The following is a 17,156-nucleotide window of genomic DNA, read 5'->3' on the forward strand; positions in this document are numbered from 1 at the left end:
ACTATTGGAGGTGGTGACAAGAAACTTTTTAACCCAGCATGTCGGAGAACCCACAAGGATGAGAGGCAATGATGAACCAGCGAGACTCGACCTAGTCTTCACTCTGAACGACTCCGACATAAGAGAAATCTGTTTTGAGGACCCAGTTGGAATGAGCGACCACAGTGTACTGGTCTTTGAGTACTTGATTGAAGAAGGGTTATTGAACTCGAGGAGGGATACCGAAACCAAAAGGTTAGCATACCGAAAGGGAAACTATGTGGGGATAAGAAAATTCCTAACAGATATAGGATGGGAAACAGAGCTCAGGGGAAAGACGGCCCAAGATATGATGGATTACATCACACAGAAGTGCAAGGACGCAGCAAACAAGTTTGTCCCAGTCCAAAAGGAAAACAGAGAAATGAAAATGAGAAACCCATGGTTTAATCATAGATGTGGGCTAGCTATAAGCAGCAAAGTATAAGGGCATGGAGAAACTATAGGAGTAACAGGACACTGGAGAGCAGAGAAAGATACCAGTATGTCAGGATGAGAAGAGAGGCAGAAAGACAATACGAAAATGACATCGCAAGCAAGGCAAAGACTCAGCCTAAATTGTTGCATAGCCACATCAGGAGAAAAACAACAGTAAAGGAACAGGTTATGAAATTAAGGATAGGGGGGGAAGGATTCACTACAAATGACAAGGAAGTGTGTGAGGAATTGAATAAGAAATTCCAGGAGGTCTTCACCTTAGAGCAAGAAGAAATTCCACAGGTAAGTGTGGGAATAGCTAACCAGGAACCACTGGAAGAGTTTGAAATTACCAGCGGGGAAGTAAGGAAGTGTTTACTAGAGTCGGATGTGACAAAGGCTATAGGCCCAGATGGAATCTCCCCTTGGGTTTTAAAGGAAGGAGCAGGAGAACTGTGCCTACCACTCTCCATAGTGTATAACAAATCACTGGCAACAGGGGAACTGCCAGATATTTGGAAAGCAGCTAACGTAGTCCCGATATACAAGAAAGGGGATAGACAGGAGGCATTGAACTACAGGCCTGTGTCCCTAACCTGCATACCATGCAAGCTGATGGAGAAGATTGTGCGAAAAAAACTAGTGGAGCATCTGGAGTGAAGGAACTTTGTAACACAGCATCAACATGGTTTCAGGGATGGCAGGTCCTGCCACACAGGGTTACTTGAATTCTACGACCAGGCAACAAAAATAAGGCAAGAAAGAGAAGGGTGGGCAGACTGCATATTTTTGGATTGTCAGAAAGCCTTTGATACAGTGCCACATAAGAGGCTAGTGCGAAAGTTGGAGACGCAGGCTGGAGTGAAAGGGAAGGTACTCCGGTGGATTGAGGAGTACCTAAGCAACAGGAGACAACGAGTCTGTGTGAGGGGTGAGGTCTCAGATTGGCGAGACGTTACAAGTGGAGTCCCGCAGGGGTCAGTCCTTGGACCTATACTGTTTCTGGTATATGTAAATGATCTCCCAGAGGGTATAGATTCGTTCCTCTCAATGTTTGCCGACGATGCAAAAATTATGAGGATTGAAACAGAGGATGATAGTAGGAGGCTACAAGATGACCTAGATAGACTTAGTGAATGGTCCAACAAATGGCTGTTGAAGTTCAACCCGAGTAAATGCAAAGTAATGAAACTAGGCTGTGGAAACAGGAGGCCAGACACAGGATACAGAATAGGAGATGAAGTACTTAATGAAACAGACAGAGAGAAAGATCTAGGAGTTGATATCACACCAAACCTGTCTCCTGAAGCCCACATAAAGAGAATAACGTCTGTGGCATATGCGAGGCTGGCTAACATCAGAACGGCGTTCAGGAACCTGTGTAAGGAATCATTCAGAATCTTGTACACCACATATGTAAGACCAATCCTGGAGTATGCGGCCCCAGCATGGAGCCCGTACCTTGTCAAGCACAAGACGAAGCTGGAAAAAGTCCAAAGGCATGCTACTAGACTAGTCCCAGAACTAAGAGGCATGAGTTATGAGGAAAGGCTGCGGGAAATGCACCTTACGACACTGGAAGACAGAAGAGTAAGGGGGGACATGATCACAACCTACAAAATCCTCAGGGGAATCGACCGGGTAAACAAGGATGAACTATTCAACACTGGAGGGACATGAACAAGGGGACACAGGTGGAAACTGAGTACCCAAATGAGCCACAGAGACATTAGAAAGAACTTTTTCAGTGTCAGAGTAGTTAGTAAATGGAGTGCATTAGGAAGTGATGTGGTGGAGGCTGACTCCATACACAGCTTCAAATGTAGATATGATAGAGCCCAGTAGGCTCAGGAATCTGTACACCAGTTGATTGATGGTTGAGAGGCGGGACCAAAGAGCCAAAGCTCAACCCCCGCAAGCACAATTAGGTGAGTTAGGTGAGTACACACACACACAGCCACACACATACAGCAACACACACACACACTTTCTTACTCTCCCATCTCTCTCTCTCCTCCCCCTCTCTCTCTCTCTCTCTCCTCTCTCTCTCTCTCTCTCTCTCTCTCTCTCTCTCTCTCTCTCTCTCTCTCTCTCTCTCTCTCTCTCTCTCTCTCTCTGTCTGTCTCTCTCTCTCTCTCTCTCTCTGTCTCTCTCTCTCTCTCTCTCTCTCTCTCTCTCTCTCTCTCTCTCTCTCTCTCTCTCTCTCTCTCTCTCTCTCTCTCTCTCTCTCTCTCTCTCTCTGCCCCCCTCCTGGCAAACCCTATCAAGACATAGTAAGAACACTGACAAACATGGCAGCGGGGACTTCTAAGAGAACAGGGAAAAGTCAATGTGACCAAATGATGCAAGTGTTTGCCCAGGCTCTGGAGGATATCAGAAAGGAGATGCAGGAAATGAATAATACAATAAGCAACCTTCAAAGCGAGCTGACAGCAGCAAAAGAGGAGATTAATACACTTAAAGAGAACAATACCGCGACGGAAGCTCAGATAATCATCCAAAGAGAAGATGAAAATGGTACTTTGGAAGGGACTGCCATAGTACAAGCAACATTTGCAGAAATGCTAAAAAAGAAGAAGGAAGTAATGTCCACAGTGAGGGAGGTAGCCATGAAAGCAGCCACCTCACAGGAGGCAGCAAAGGCCACTAGTGAACTGCTCTAAAGAAAAAAATCAGTGGTAGTTGTGGGTATTAAAAAGCAGGAAGGCTCTAATAGGACAATGGAATGATAAGGAAAGAGCAGCAGCGAATAAAATACTAAAGAGGCACGAGATGGAAGGGACTGAACATAGAATTGAGAAGGTTTTCAGGATGGACTGATACAACAAAGACAGAGACCATGTGTTAAAGATAGTGTTTGCAAATGAGGCCACAAAGGAAAAGATTCTAACAAGGAAGAGCCACCTGCAATATGTGGGAGAATTCAAAAAAGTATTTCTGCAGAGGGACATGACGAGGGAGGAGAGAGAGCAATGGCTGCAGAAGCAAGAAAGAAGTTCTGGGAGAGAGGAGAAAACCAGGAAAACACAGCTCCCAACACAACATCTGCAGGGTGAGGGGGAAACCCACAACCAGCAACCCAGTAACACCAGAGGGGAGGACAACCCCACCACCCTCCTCTGCATAGAAACCTCCCCTTCCCCATACCCTCCCTGCCCCCACTCAAATATTCAGCCATCTCTCCCTCCCCCCTCACCCCACTCCCACCCTGCTTCCCCTCCCCTACTCCCACCATATTCTGCTCCCCCCTTTCCCCTCCTGTCCTCCCTCCCCCTTCATCCCATACCCTCCCTGTCCCCCCTTCACTTGACTCCCCACCCCTCACTCCAGTGTCCTCTGAGACCCAGTTATCCACCCCACATCTCATGCCCATGGAACAGCTTCTCCCATCAGCAGAACGCTCACCAAGAAGGGAACATGGGAAGGGACAGAAGAAAGTGAGTCTCAAGGCAATGTACACTAACATAGATGTTAGTGTACAATGCAGTGTTTCCACAGGACTACTGTGTTGTGAGGAAGGAGAAAGAAGGAAGAGGAGGTGGTGGTGAAGCTCTGCTGGAAAGAAAAGGCTGGGATTTTTAGGAAATGGTATTCAGGGCTGTGAAGATTTCAGTGACTATATAACAGGTACAATAGCAACTGGAGGACAAAAAATTGTAGACGCAGTCATATATAACCCGCCACCAAATGACAGAAGACCCAGCAGGAATATGATACAAACAACATAACCACCATTAACATAATAGAGAGAACAGCGTCTCTCGCTAGTAGAAATGGATCTGGACTACTAATCATGAGTGATTTCAACCACGGGAAGATTGCTTGGGAGAACAGACACCCGCATGGAGGACCAGATACATGGAGAGCTAAGCTGCTGGGTGTGGCAACAAGAAACTTTCTTAGCCAGCATATCAAAGGACCGACAAGAAAGACAGGGGAGGATGAACCAGCTATGCTTGATCTGACATTTACCCTTAATGAGTGGGATATAAGGGAGGTTAAGATGGAAGCACCCTTAGAAATGAGTGATCACAGTGTATTGATCTTTGAGTACTTGGTAGAGCTAGGACTTACCTCCCCCCAAAAAAGGCCTAGAAAACAAAAGACTGGCATACCTAAAGGGGAATTATGATGGGATGAGAAGTTTCCTAAGGGATATACCATGGGACACAGACCTCGAAGCTAAGTCGGTACAACACATGATGGACTATGTCACCCAAAAGTGTCAGGAGGCAGTAAACAGGTTTATCCCTGCCCAAAGGGAAAAATCCGAGAAGCAAAAGAAGAATCCATGGTTTAACAGGGCATGTATGGAAGCAAAGGTACTGAACAAAAGGGCGTGGAGGAACTTCCGAAATAACAGAACACCAGAAAGCAGAGAGGCCAGAGAACCAGGAATGAATATGTTAGTGTGAGAAGGGAAGCAGAGAAAAATTATGAAAATGATATAGCAAGCAAAGCCAAGACCGATCCAAAGTTACTCCACAGTCATATCAGGAGGAAGACAACAGTGACGGAACAGGTAATGAAACTTAAAAAATGCGAGGACAGGTATACAGAGAATGACAAAGAGGTGTGTGAGGAACTCAACAAGAGGTTCCAGGAGGTCTTCATAATAGAACATGGTGAGGTCACACCGCTAGGAGAGGGGGCAGTAAACCAGGCGGCCTTGGAAGGGTTCGAAATTACGAGAGATGAGGTCAAGAGACACCTGCTGGATCTGGATGTGAGAAAGTCTGTTGGTCCAAACGAGATATCATTATGGGTATTGAAAGAGTGTGCAGAGGCACTGTACTTGCCACTCTCCATAGTGTATAGTAGGTCACTGGACACGGGAGACCTACCAGAAATTTGGAAGGTGGCTAATGTGGTACATACATACAGTCCCAATATTCAAAAAGGATGGCAGACAAGAGGCACTGAACTACAGGGCAGTGTCCTTAACTTGTATACCATGCAAAGTGATGGAGAAGATCGTGAAAAAAATCTAGTAACACATCTAGAGAGAAGGGACTTCGTGACAAATGGCCAACATGGGTTCATTGTGGGTAAATCTTGCCTTACTGGCTTAATAGAATTCTACGATTAGGTGACAAAGATTAAGCAAAAAAGAGAAGGCTGGGCAGACTGCGTTTTTTTGGACTGTCAGAAAGCCTTTGATACAGTCCCCCATAAGAGACTGGTACATAAACTGGAGAAACAGGCAGGAGTAACTGGTAAAGTGCTCCAGTGGATAAGGGAATACCTAAGCAATAGGAAGCAAAGAGTTACAGTGAGGGGTGAGACCTCAGATTGGCGTGAAATCACTAGTGGAGTCCAACAGGGCTCTGTACTCGGTCCTATCCTGTTTCTGATATACGTGAACGATCTCCCGGAGGGTATAGACTCATTCCTCTCAATGTTTGCTGACGATGCCAAAACTATGAGAAGGATTAAGACAGGAGGACTGCTTGAAGTTTCAAGTAGACCTAGACAAACTAAAGGAATGGACGAACAAATTGTTGTTAGAGTTTAACCCAAGCAAATGTAATGTAATGAAGATAGGTGTAGGGAGCAGGAGGCCAGTTACAAGGTATCATTTGGGAGATGAAATTTTTCAAGAGACAGAGAGAGAAAAAGACTTGGGGGTTGATATCACGCCAGCCCTGTCCCCTGAAGCCCATATCAAGAGGATAACATCAGCAGCATATGCCAGGCTGGCTAACATTAGAACGGCATTTAGACACTTGTGCAAGGAATCGTTCAGAACTTTGTATACCACCTATGTCAGACCAATCCTGAAGTATGCAGCCCCAACATGGAGTCCATATCTAGTCAAGCATAAGACCAATCTGGAAAAATTTCAAAGCTTTGCCACCAGGCTTGTATCCGGGCTGAGAGGTATGAGCTACGAGGAGAGACTACAGGAATTAAACCTTACGTCGCTAGAAGACAGAAGAATTAGGGGGGATATGATAGTAGTGTAAAGTACGCCTATGACCGCGGGCACCATCTGCCAGGTGGCACTCACGTGAGTGGCACCTGGCAGGTGTCGTGCGTCGTCGTAGTCGCAGAGGGTTTTGGGGGATTTTCCCGGAAGTTTGGCGTGTTTTGGACGAGTGTGAGCGTCCTGTGTTATGGTATGTGGTCAGGAACGAGGGGGGGATCATGTTGTTGGATGTCAGGGGGTGCGAGTCGTCGTAGTCGCAGCGCGTCGCTCTAGTCCTCAAGGGTTAGGGGGGAATTTCCCGGATGTTATGACGCGTGTCGGAGGAATGTGGTGCGCGCGGTTCTAGTCCTCGGGGGTTAAGGTATATGGTCAGGAAAGATGGGAGTTCATGTTGTTGGGGGTGTAGGAGAGTATGTGTGCTATGTGGTATAGTAAGAAAATACAGGGAAAAGCGTTAAAATATGTATGTGTGTTTGTCATAGTTTGATGATAGTAAGGTAAGTAGAGGTTGAGGGGATCCAACATATTGGATATGTTGTTTGGGGAGGGGGAGGGGGGAGGGAGAGGAGAACCCCCATACCTGAGAGGAAGGCCTTTACGTCCATTAGCTTCCCCCTACAGGAAGTCGTAAGTGTTGAGGGGTAAGAGAGGGAGAGAGCACCCTCCTGCGGAAGTGGGCCATTTGCCTTAAAGGGATTTCGTTGTCTTAAGACCAGACTTGGAGATGTTCATCCCGCCACGGGTTCCCCTCTACTGCGATTCCGGTAAGGAGGGGAGTGAGGTACATACTCCACCAGCAGGGTCCCTCACCGGCAGACCCTCACCTGCCAACCATCAATCACTCCCACCCCTCAGCCCTCCACCACTCCCATACCATCAACCATTGCTCTGTGCAAACACTTTTAGTATTATTTCTGTTAAATATGTGTAAGCTATATCGTAACGTGATCAACATGGTGAGAGCAATAAACGAGGGAAAAGTAAACACATTATATATAAATTTATTTCTTTATTAAACACTTAAGCGATTTACAACGATAATAATAATAATAATAATAAGACTTCTTCTTGGTGGTTTAGCTAGCAGACAGATGGAGAAAGGCTTTCATTCAGTCCATCGAATCTCTCTCTCTGTCTCTCTGTCTCTCTCGGTCTCTCTGTCTCTCTGTCTCTCGGTCTCTCTGTCTATCTCTCTCTGTCTCTCTCTCTCTCTGTCTCTCTCTCGGTCTCTCTGTCTCTCTGTCAGCCTCTCTCTGTCTCTCTGTCTCTCAGTCTCTCTGTCTCTCTCTCTCTCTGTGCCTCTCTCTGTCTCTCTGTCTCTCTCTCTCTCTGTCTCTCTCTCTCTCTGTCTCTCTGTCTCTCTCTGTCTCTGTGCCTCTCTCTGTCTCTCTGTCTGTCTGTCTGTCTCTCTCTCTCTCTCTCTCTCTCTCTCTCTCTCTCTCTCTCTCTCTCTCTCTCTCTCTCTCTCTCTCTCTCTCTCTCTCTCTCTCTCTCTCTCTCCCTCTCTAAAGTCCACCACACGTCACTTCACTTAGTAAACTCAGTCAAAGTCCGGAGGTTAGCGTTTACTAAAAGAGAGAAACATTTCACATCATCACGGAGACGCGATCTCTACCTACAAATTGTCCTTGTTAACTGTGATCATTGAAATGTATGCATGTTTACTCAATCTCCATCACCTCTTCGTCCTACATCCATCCATTACAGCTGTGCAGAGCTATCTTGTCAAGGTCTCACCTTCGCGGCGGATTGAGACGTACTGAGATTGACAAGGTAATGGGCCGGCCTTTGCCCCTCCCCGTCCACCCCCACTTACCCTTACCCCTACCACCCCCCCCATGGCCGAACCATCACTGCCCCCTTCCCAGACCGGATGTTCTGTTCTAAGCTTTAGTATCACTATTCTTTGCTGAAATAGCATTTTTTTTAAGAATATCCAGTCATAAGCTGGTCTTCAATCTTATTATTATAACAAATCGTAATTTGCTGTTCTCTCTCTCTCTCGCTCTGCCTCTCTGTCTCTCTGTCTCTCTGTCTCTCTCTCTCTCTCTCTCTCTGCCTCTCTGTCTCTCCGTCTCTCAGTCTCTCTCTCTCTCTCTCTCCAGATCATTTAGTAGTTGGGGAAAGTAACATCATTTCCTTTCTCCTGCTGCCGCTGTTCACGTATCTTTCTCCATCAAGGCTGTCTCTCTTAAGACCTACATCATCCAATGTAAACACCAATCGATGAGAATAAGACCGGTGAGTCGATAGTGAAATAGGTCTGGGTTAAGTCTGTTTTTCAGTTCTTGTAACACAGTCAATGTAGCGTAATGGGAAACCAGTCTTTCTACTGCCTACATAAATAGCGTTTGAAAATGTATGCAAGTCTAGACAAACTCCTATAGCCCTTACATTCTAACACAAATAAAATATTAGCACACGATTGCATCGCATTATATCATCATTAAGTAACGTAGAGATCAACTTTCTGGCTGTTGTCCGAATATCATTATTGAAATGTGAACTCATTTAGCCAAACACAATATCTCCATTACATCTCATAGCATATGAATATTGACCTATACCAGTTTAGCCCTCTGTAACACAATGTAACATAACGTAACGTAACGCAATCAACTTTTGCAGCCCAAAATGACATTTTTAAATAAAAGTACGACTTAGTCCATCTTCGTTACATCTCTCACCATATTGACATATGGTGTTAGCATATTAGGTGAAAAAAATAGTTGATTTCAATTCTTAGCATGTTCTTCACATGTTCAGTGTTCATTCTTGTATTCCCTATGTTCCTTATCATGTCTTCTTATTCTCTATAAGTTCATATTCCCTGCATGTTCACTCTATTCATCAACTTTTTCTTACATGTTTTCTGTGTTCACCGTATGTTCACTGTGTTCATTCCCCTACTTAACCGCAATTTTTTTTATGTTCTTTGTTTCTTTAAACCAATTTGTTTCTTCCATTCACTAACTAGTTCTTTGTCAAATAATATTATACTGCAATACAGTTCCCTCAACAATTTTAGTCACCAAGTTTTATTTACAAAACTATGTCAAAGTAATTCTCGTCGTCAACTTAATAGTTCTACCAACCCGTTCTTAAACAAATCTACACTTTATTCAGTTCCAAATTTACAAAGACAAACCTTTCTTGTAACTTCTTAACTAAAAATCTTTCGCCAATCAACTAAAATATAGTCACATTCCTCATTTCTCAACTAAACTTATTATCCAATCAACCAAAAAATAGTCAAAGGAATCTTTCCAACGCTGTTCATAACTAAACTTATTCCCTAGTCATCAGAAAAATAACCGTGTTCTTCATGTTTCATTGTCATTTCATAACTAAAATTATCCATCAATCAACAGAAAAAGTCATATTCATCATCATTGTTCCTAACTAAAATTATGTTTTGTCAAGTAAGAAAAAATAACCAAAGATATCTTTCATCGCTGTTCTTAACTGACATTATACTTTGGGGAGCACAAAAATAGTCTCCCTCGTCATGTTTTGTCTTTTTCCTTAACTACAAGTATTCATCAGTCAAATAAAAAATAGTTACTTCATCATGTTTCCCTGTCATTTCTTAACTGAAATATCACTTCTATCATCTGAAATAGTCATGTGTAGCCTCTTTCCAACACTGTTCTTAACTAAAGTAGCCTTTCACTTTGCTAAAATAGTCATATTCATCATTGTTCCTAACTAAAATTATATGTCGTTAAGTAAGAAATATAGTCAAAGACACTCTTCGAGACATCAAGGACTTACTCAAAGACATCAAAGTTGCACTCAAAGACATCCTTTGAGACATCAAAGACGTCCTTTAAGACTTCAAGGGGAACTCTTCGAGATATCAAAAGACACTCTCAAACACTCAAAAATTTACTCGCATCCTTAAAGTTATTCTCAGAGTCATCAAAAGTTAATCTCAGTCATCAAAATGTTATTCTCTAAGTAAGCTTTCGTTCATCAGAGAAGCTTTCTAAGACATCTTTGTTCATCAAAGTTGTTCTCTAAGACATCAATGTTGTTCTCTAAGACATCAATGTTGTTCTCTAAATCATAAAAGTTAATCTCTAAGTCACCTTCGTTTACTAGAGAAACTTTCCAATCCATCTTCGTTGATCAAAGTTATTCTCAGAATCATCAAAGAGATCTCTAATTCACCTTCGTTCACCAAAAAGTTGTTCTCTAAGACACCTTCGTTCATCAAAGAAACTCTCCTTCCATCATGTTATTCTTTAAGTCATCTTCAGTCATAAAATTTCTCTCCAAAATGTAACTAGTTCATCTTTTCATACCAAACCTGCACTTCTGTTAAAATATATTTTCTTAGTCACTTTACCCTAAAACTGTTCTCAGAACTACACTGCCCAAATCCTACGTAACCTATCCTCTCCACCCAATGTTACTTAGTTAACGTAACGTTCCTAAACCTAACTTTACCTATCCTAACTTAACTTACCTTACCTTTACCTATCGTACCTAACTTAACCTGCATAACCTAACTTTACCTATCCTAACATGACTTACCTTACATTACCTATCTTACTTAACTTAACCTGCACAACCTAACTTACATAACTTATCTTACCTATCCTAACGTAACCTAACTTGCTTTACCTAACTTAATCTTACATTCCCAAACTGATGTATCCTAACTTATCTAGTCCAACCAGACATGATCTAACTTACATAATTATTCCTGCTTGTCTTTTGTGTTTCGTCAATCATTGTCTCATATTCATTTACTCATTTCAAGGGTTAATTTCTCAAATGGACATTTTTGCATTTCAAGTGTTATTTGTTTAAGATTGGGTGTTTAACCATTTCAAAGGATTTTTGTTATATATGGGAATTTACTCGTTTCAAGGGCAAATTTCTCAAATGGTCATTTTTGCAGATCAAGGGTTATTTGTTAAAGTTCATCAAGTTGCTCATAAGTTGTATTTATTATGTTTGTTATTATTTATTCTTATTCCCCAACCCCTTAACCTAACCTCTTGTAATCTTAGTGTATTTAGTAGGTTCTATCATATGTTCTTATTCCCCAAACCCTTTAACCTAACCTTTCAGATGTAGTTTATTGTGTTTTTGACGTATTTGTTGAATATATTATCCTTTTCATGAGTGAAAGTGAGGGAGTGAGGGTGAGAGAATGGGAGCATTAAGACTTGAATTTGAGAAAGAAGAGAGCATTTGAGCAAATGAGTGAGAGAGAGGGGGAGGAAGAGAGAGAATAAGGGGGAGAGATAGAAAAGGAGGGTTTGAAGGAGTAGGAGAAACAAAGTAAAAGAAGGAAAGAAGGTTAAGTGGGATGGTGGGTTTGGGTAAAAATATACAAAAAGGAGAAACAAAACTACATCTGAAAAGTTATGAAAAGGATAATATATTCAACAAATACGTCAAAAACACAATAAACTACATCTGAAAGGTTAGGTTAAAGGGTTGGGGAATAAGAACATATGATAGAACCTACTAAATACACTAAGATTACTAGAGGTTAGGTTAAGGGGTTGGGGAATAAGAATAAATAATAACAAACATAATAAATACAACTTATGAGCAACTTGATGAACTTTAACAAATAACCCTTGATCTGCAAAAATGACCATTTGAGAAATTTGCCCTTGAAACGAGTAAATTCCCATATATAACAAAAATCCTATGAAATGGTTAAACACCCAATCTTAAACAAATAACACTTGAAATGCAAAAATGTCCATTTGAGAAATTAACCCTTGAAATGAGTAAATGAATATGAGACAATGATTGACGAAACACAAAAGACAAGCAGGAATAATTATGTAAGTTAGATCATGTCTGGTTGGACTAGATTTGTTAGGATACATCAGTTTGGGAATGTAAGATTAAGTTAGGTAAAGCAAGTTAGGTTACGTTAGGATAGGTAAGATAAGTTATGTAAGTTAGGTTGTGCAGGTTAAGCTAAGTAAGATAGGTAATGTAAGGTAAGTCATGTTAGGATAGGTAAAGTTAGGTTATGCAGGTTAAGTTAGGTACGATAGGTAAAGGTAAGGTAAGTTAAGTTAGGATAGGTAAAGTTAGGTTTAGGAACGTTACGTTAACTAAGTAACATTGGGTGGAGAGGATAGGTTACGTAGGATTTGGGCAGTGTAGTTCTGAGAACAGTTTTAGGGTAAAGTGACTAAGAAAATATATTTTAACAGAAGTGCAGGTTTGGTATGAAAAGATGAACTAGTTACATTTTGGAGAGAAATTTTATGACTGAAGATGACTTAAAGAATAACATGATGGAAGGAGAGTTTCTTTGATGAACGAAGGTCTCTTAGAGAACAACTTTTTGGTGAACGAAGGTGAATTAGAGATCTCTTTGATAATTCTGAGAATAACTTTGATCAACGAAGATGGATTGGAAAGTTTCTCTAGTAAACGAAAGTGACTTAGAGATTAACTTTTATGATTTAGAGAACAACATTGATGTCTTAGAGAACAACTTTGAGGAACAAAGATGTCTTAGAAAGCTTCTCTGATGAACCAAAGCGTACTTAGAGAATAACATTTTGATGACTGAGATTAACTTTTGATGACTCTGAGAATAACTTTAAGGATGCGAGTAAATTTTTGAGTGTTTGAGAGTGTCTTTTGATATCTCGAAGAGTTCCCCTTGAAGTCTTAAAGGACGTCTTTGATGTCTCAAAGGATGTCTTTGAGTGCAACTTTGATGTCTTTGAGTAAGTCCTTGATGTCTCGAAGAGTGTCTTTGACTATATTTCTTACTTAACGACATATAATTTTAGTTAGGAACAATGATGAATATGACTATTTTAGCAAAGTGAAAGGCTACTTTAGTTAAGAACAGTGTTGGAAAGAGGCTACACATGACTATTTCAGATGATAGAAGTGATATTTCAGTTAAGAAATGACGGGGAAACATGATGAAGTAACTATTTTTTATTTGACTGATGAATACTTGTAGTTAAGGAAAAAGACAAAACATGACGAGGGAGACTATTTTTGTGCTCCCCAAAGTATAATGTCAGTTAAGAACAGCGATGAAAGATATCTTTGGTTATTTTTTCTTACTTGACAAAACATAATTTTAGTTAGGAACAATGATGATGAATATGACTTTTTCTGTTGATTGATGGATAATTTTAGTTATGAAATGACAATGAAACATGAAGAACACGGTTATTTTTCTGATGACTAGGGAATAAGTTTAGTTATGAACAGCGTTGGAAAGATTCCTTTGACTATTTTTTGGTTGATTGGATAATAAGTTTAGTTGAGAAATGAGGAATGTGACTATGTTTTAGTTGATTGGCGAAAGATTTTTAGTTAAGAAGTTACAAGAAAGGTTTGTCTTTGTAAATTTGGAACTGAATAAAGTGTAGATTTGTTTAAGAACGGGTTGGTAGAACTATTAAGTTGACGACGAGAATTACTTTGACATAGTTTTGTAAATAAAACTTGGTGACTAAAATTGTTGAGGGAACTGTATTGCAGTATAATATTATTTGACAAAGAACTAGTTAGTGAATGGAAGAAACAAATTGGTTTAAAGAAACAAAGAACATAAAAAAAATTGCGGTTAAGTAGGGGAATGAACACAGTGAACATACGGTGAACACAGAAAACATGTAAGAAAAAGTTGATGAATAGAGTGAACATGCAGGGAATATGAACTTATAGAGAATAAGAAGACATGATAAGGAACATAGGGAATACAAGAATGAACACTGAACATGTGAAGAACATGCTAAGAATTGAAATCAACTATTTTTTTCACCTAATATGCTAACACCATATGTCTATATGGTGAGAGATGTAACGAAGATGGACTAAGTCGTACTTTTTTTTAAAAATGTCATTTTGGGCTGCAAAAGTTGATTGCGTTGCGTTACGTTTCATTACATTGTGTTACAGAGGGCTAAACTGGTATAGGTCAATATTCATATGCTATGAGATGTAATGGAGATATTGTGTTTGGCTAAATGAGTTCACATTTCAATAATGATATTCGGACAACAGCCAGAAAGTTGATCTCTACGTTACTTAATGATGATATAATGCGATGCAATCGTGTGCTAATATTTTATTTGTGTTAGAATGTAAGGGCTATAGGAGTTTGTCTAGACTTGCATACATTTTCAAACGCTATTTATGTAGGCAGTAGAAAGACTGGTTTCCCATTACGCTACATTGACTGTGTTACAAGAACTGAAAAACAGACTTAACCCAGACCTATTTCACTATCGACTCACCGGTCTTATTCTCATCGATTGGTGTTTACATTGGATGATGTAGGTCTTAAGAGAGACAGCCTTGATGGAGAAAGATACGTGAACAGCGGCAGCAGGAGAAAGGAAATGATGTTACTTTCCCCAACTACTAAATGATCTGGAGAGAGAGAGAGAGAGAGACTGAGAGACGGAGAGACAGAGAGACAGAGAGACAGAGAGAGAGAGAGAGACAGAGAGACAGAGAGACAGAGAGGCAGAGCGAGAGAGAGAGAGAACAGCAAATTACGATTTGTTATAATAATAAGATTGAAGACCAGCTTATGACTGGATATTCTTAAAAAAAATGCTATTTCAGCAAAGAATGGTGATACTAAAGCTTAGAACAGAACATCCGGTCTGGGAAGGGGGCAGTGATGGTTCGGCCATGGAGGGGGTGGTAGGGGTAAGGGTAAGTGGGGGTGGACGGGGAGGGGCTAAGGCCGGCCCATTACCTTGTCAATCTCAGTACGTCTCAATCCGCCGCGAAGGTGAGACCTTGTTAAGATAGCTCCGCACAGCTGTAATGGATGGATGTAGGACGAAGAGGTGATGGAGATTGAGTAAACATGCATACATTTCAATGATCACAGTTAACAAGGACAATTTGTAGGTAGAGATCGCGTCTCCGTGATGATGTGAAATGTTTCTCTCTTTTAGTAAACGCTAACCTCCAGACTTTGACTGAGTTTACTAAGTGAAGTGACGTGTGGTGGACTTTAGAGAGGGAGAGAGAGAGAGAGAGAGAGAGAGAGAGAGAGAGAGAGAGAGAGAGAGAGACAGAGAGACAGAGAGAGGCACAGAGACAGAGAGAGATAGAGAGAGACTGAGAGACAGAGAGACAGAGAGACAGAGAGACAGAGAGAGGCTGACAGAGAGACAGACAGACCGAGAGACCGAGAGACAGAGAGACAGAGAGAGGCTGACAGAGAGACCGAGAGAGAGACAGAGAGACAGAGAGAGAGAGAGAGAGACAGAGAGACCGAGAGACAGAGAGACAGAGAGACAGAGAGACCGAGAGAGACAGAGAGACAGAGAGAGAGATTCGATGGACTGAATGAAAGCCTTTCTCCATCTGTCTGCTAGCTAAACCACCAAGAAGAAGTCTTATTAATATTATTATTATTATCGTTGTAAATCGCTTAAGTGTTTAATAAAGTAATAAATTTATATATAATGTGTTTACTTTTCCCTCGTTTATTGCTCTCACCATGTTGATCACGTTACGATATAGCTTACACATATTTAACAGAAATAATACTAAAAGGGTTTGCACAGAACAATGGTTGATGGTATGGGAGCGGTGGAGGGCTGAGGGGTGGGAGTGATTGATGGTTGGCAGGTGAGGGTCTGCCGGTGAGGGACCCTGCTGGTGGAGTATGTACCTCACTCCCCTCCTTACCGGAATCGCAGTAGAGGGGAACCCGTGGCGGGATGAACATCTCCAAGTCTGGTCTTAAGACAACGAAATCCCTTTAAGGCAAATGGCCCACTTCCGCAGGAGGGTGCTCTCTCCCTCTCTTACCCCTCAACACTTACGACTTCCTGTAGGGGGAAGCTAATGGACGTAAAGGTTTTCCTCTCAGGTATGGGGGTTCTCCTCTCCCTCCCCCCTCCCCAAACAACATATCCAATATGTTGAATCCCCTCAACCTCTACTTACCTTACTATCATCAAACTATGACAAACACACATACATTTTTTAACACTTTTCCCTGTATTTTCTTACTATACCACATAGCACACATACTCTCCTACACCCCCAACAACATGAACTCCCATCTTTCCTGACCATATACCTTAACCCCCGAGGACTAGAACCGCGCGCACCACATTCCTCCGACACGCGGTATAACATCCGGGAAATTCCCCCCTAACCCTTGAGGACTAGAGCGACGCGCTGCGACTACGACGACTCGCACCACCTGGCATCCAACAACATGATCCCCCCCTCGTTCCTGACCACATACCATAACACAGGACGCTCACACGCGTCCGAAACGCGCCAAACTTCCGGGAAAATCCCCCAAAACCCTCTGCGACTACGACGACGCACGACACCTGCCAGGTGCCACTCACGTGAGTGCCACCTGGCAGATGGTGCGCGCGGTCGTAGGCGTACTTTACACTACTTATGATCACCACGCACAAGATTCTCAGAGGAATTGAGAGGATAGATAAAGACGGGCTATTTAACAAAAGGGGCACACGCACTAGGGGACACAGGTGGAAACTGAGTGCCCAAATGAGCCACAGAGATATTAGAAAGAATATTTTTATTGTCAGTAGTTGACAAATGGAATGAATTAGGAAGTGATGTGGTGGAGGCTGACTCCATACACAGTTTCAAGTGTAGATATGACAGAGCCCAATAGGCTCAGGAACCTGTACAGCAGTTGATTGACAGTTGAGAGGCGGGACCAAAGAGCTAGAGCTCAACCCCCGCAAGCACAAATAGATGAGTACAAATAGGTGAATACACAGCCACACACACACACACACAC

This window comes from Procambarus clarkii, chromosome 26 (assembly GCF_040958095.1).
Source record: "Procambarus clarkii isolate CNS0578487 chromosome 26, FALCON_Pclarkii_2.0, whole genome shotgun sequence".
Lineage (NCBI taxonomy): Eukaryota > Metazoa > Arthropoda > Malacostraca > Decapoda > Cambaridae > Procambarus > Procambarus clarkii.